This window comes from Cicer arietinum, chromosome 4 (assembly GCF_000331145.2).
Source record: "Cicer arietinum cultivar CDC Frontier isolate Library 1 chromosome 4, Cicar.CDCFrontier_v2.0, whole genome shotgun sequence".
In the NCBI taxonomy this organism is placed as follows: domain Eukaryota; kingdom Viridiplantae; phylum Streptophyta; class Magnoliopsida; order Fabales; family Fabaceae; genus Cicer; species Cicer arietinum.
Genome location: NC_021163.2, coordinates 56,327,463 through 56,331,412, shown reverse-complemented (window position 1 = coordinate 56,331,412; position 3,950 = coordinate 56,327,463).

Sequence of the window (3,950 nt, the reverse complement as noted above, 5' to 3'; positions counted from 1 at the left end):
CCTCTACGGAACTTAAATATTATTGTCTTTGATTTTGGCAGAGCAACTTCGACTTTGTTGTGTGTCTTCTTGTGATATCTTGATTTACATGGTTATATAAGTTGTTATTATGTTTTTTTTTTTTTTGGTTTGTTTAAGATGTTTTATTGTAATTTTTTAGATGCTTGTATTTCAAATTACTTGTGATCATATCATATATCTCTATCAACTTGAGTGACAAAAATAGAAATAATGATTATTTAAGAAGTCTTTTTTTTTTTTACCACTTTATTTGTAGTTAGTTACATCTCACTTAAAAGTTAATTAGTGATTGTTAATAAGATAGTGAATTTGTTAATTTTCACAAGCTCAATATATCGAACAACATGTATTAATTTACTATCTTTTATAATAAATCAATATGAAAGAGTTTTTGATAAGATAAATCTTCATTTCTTTAATCATGTGATTTGTAAGGTATTTATATGCAATGATTGACTAATATCAAACCTACTCAAAATTAATATTAACTAGATTTCAACTCAAGCGTTGTGCAGATGTCTTGAAATTTATTTTCAAAAAATTAGTAACCATTAGAAATTATATGATATATATAATTTATGAGTCTCCTTTATAATTAGTCATTTATAAGTCTCATTTTTTATTTTGTTTCGTGAACTAACACTCTTATTAAATAAATCTTATATCTTAATAGTATAAACGTCATAACGTATATGTCAAATCAAACACAATAGTTGTACTTATAATTTTATTTTACACAGTTTTATTTATAAATATTATCTTAAAATAATAATAGTTAATTAAATGTATGAATTATAGGGAAATAAATTGACAGTAAAGTGTTAGTCACGTTACAAAAGAATAACTTGAAAAAATATTAGGTGACATTAGTGTTGAGACAAAATCTCTCTCAAATAGTTTTAATGATAACAAAATTATTTAAATGATTATGATTGTGTTTAATGTCTAATTTGTGCTCTTGAGTGTATTCTAATTAAGAAACAGGTTCTTCATTGTCTTGATAAAAAGAAGAATTGATTTAATCCTACATGTTTTCTGAACTGAAGGATAAACATTCAAGAGGATGAATCACCAACGAGGATGAACCTTTTTAAAAAAAGAGAATATACAATATCACAAAAACAATGAATCTAAGTCAAAATAAAGAGAATATAAAATTGAGGACAAACAGTTATGAAAGAAACAATTCAAGAAAAGGAGGATACAAGTCAAAAGTTAACGATAAGAGGATGATAAGCAAATCAATATTCATCCTCTTACCTAAGGTATAGTCTAAAAGGAAAAAGGTGGTACCTAACCTGAAAAGACGGATCCTAAAAGCCTTGAAAAAGCAAAAAGGATAAAGACAACTCATGTATGAATTTCAAGGGAGGTTAAACCTCTTATTTGAGGATGAACTGCAAACTAATCTCTTGAGCTCATATTGTCAAGAAAAGTTGGATGACATTATTGTAAATCAGACCAAGAACCTTTGGACATTTGATCAAGTCTCCAACGGTCATCAAAGTCCTTTTGTTCATAGATAGAAGTTCATAAACTCTATAAAAGGAAGTGATCTCTTCAGCTCAAAACACAATAACTACTTACAAAGAATATTTTTCTCAAAGCTAAGAAAGATAATTCTCATAATCTCTTTACACTTTCTATAGTCCTAAACTATATCTTTAATAATATCCTTTTAGAAAGTTCTTGTAAAGAGAAAGATCATAGTATCATCACAAATCATTTATTATGTGATTTTCAAGTTGTTCTACACTTGGTAATATTTGTAATCTGAAAGAAAAAAGAATTGTAAGTCTGGTGCACTAAGAATATACACTTTGAAAAGAGATTCGTAAGGCCAGTTTGAGCCATAGTGAAAACTCACAAGTTTGTAAGGACTGAACGTAGCCTCATTGGGTGAATCAATATAAAATTTGGTGTGTCATTCCCTATACTCTCTTCTCTATATTTATTTAACTGTCTGTTAAAGTTTTTAAATTACTATACTTTGACTTTCATCATCTCGTAGATGATATATCTTTAAAAAAAAAATTAAAAACTCCAATATCTCTATTCAACCCCCTTCTAGTGATATTTTAACTACTTCAACAAGTACATATATAATATCAATATCCCTATCGGAAATGGTATTGTGTTATGAATGCACTTATAGATATAATATTCTTAGACCTACGTTGATATTCTATAGAATACATTGATATTCTATGATATTTATGAAATTAAAAAACTCATTGGCAGAACCGCAACACCATAACTCATATCGTACGTTTTTTCTTAAAGTTTGTTGTATTTTGGGTTAATGAAGTTTATTTTAGCATTTTTAGATATTTGGTTCATTCTAAAGTCATCATTCTTATATAAAATGTAAGTCTTTGATATGTATAATTTGTTTTTCTTATTAGATTCAATTTTTTTTAAGTTATTATATCTCTAAAGTTTTCTAATTGAGTACCACTTATTTACAAGATTAATTATTTAATTAATCAATTATGGATTGACAATAATCAATTATTAGAATTAATATTAATTAAATTATGATTTATTAGTATTAAACACTGAATTATGTGTAAAAGTTTTGTTGCTGAATGAACCATGAAGGGTTAAATCATTTTGTCAAGTTTAATTAGAGGTATATGTTTAGACAAAATCTCTCAAATGATTTTAATGATAACAAAATTACTTAAGAGATTATGATTGTGGTTAATGACTAACATGTGCTCTTGAGTGTATTCATTTAAGTTAATAGGTCATTAATCATTAAGGCAAAAAGAAGGAAAAAGTAATTCTGGCATGAGGATGGAAAACCCTCGTGAGGATGGAAAACCATCGCGAGGATGGAAATTGCTGCATGCGCGAGGATGGAAATTGCTGCATGCGCGAGGATGGAAATTGCTGCAATATCTCCAGATCTGGACAATCTGATTTCTCACCAGAATATTGTGTTTATTCAATTGTATATCAATGTCAAAAATGAATAAACAAAGCATTCAAAGCTAGAGTCAAAAGGTCAAAAGAAAAAGGTGAATATGGCTACATCTAGTATGTAAAGGAAAGGCTAGCAAAAGTGAAAGCAACCTATCAAGCATGTGCAAATGTCAAAATCTGATCATTAAATGGGCTTGCACGTTTTTATTCATAAGGAAGTCAAGTTAGCAAAAGGCAACTTGAAACAAGCCAAAAATGGAAGATCACATGTTGCTGCCAGATCTGATCCTCGGACTGAGTATGACAGTCCTATGTCATAAAGTGGCTTTTTCTCTCTTGTCCACATCACCTCAAAAGATGAAGCCAACCTAGACCTTAAAGACTTCGAAAAATGCAGCTCAGAAACAGCCTTGCACTCTGATTAAAGTGAAAAAACAAGGACATGTCAAGATCAAAGACTATGCTGCAAGAGGATGGTTCTGCCTAAGCCTAACAAGCTGAGTGGCAGTTCTGTAATTTTGATGAAAACCTTGGATCCTTTGAAAATGAGCTCCAACGGTCATCAAGGGCTTGGATCTCTATAAAATGCATACAAGCTCTCCATTGGAAGACACACAACACACTTGCATAAAAAGATCAAGCATCTTAAAGCTTTTCAAGAAGCAAATCACATCCTCTCTTATTACTTTCTTTGATCCTACACTATATCTTTGTATATCTTTTGAGAAAGTATTAAGTATCAATCACTCTCATTCTACTTTGTAATTTCCTAGTGAGTGAAGCTAGGAAATAGTTGGAAATTGATTGTAAGCTTGGTGAAGCTTGATAATACACGGTTGTAATCATCCTCGGGTTGAGGATTGATCTGTTTTGAAAGTTAGTGAAATCTCACAAGGGTGTGAGGACTGGACGTAGCCATCATTGGGTGAACCAGTATAAAATTGTGTGTGTGTCCCTCATATTCTGCTCCTACTCTTTTACTCAGCTTAGATCTAACAATT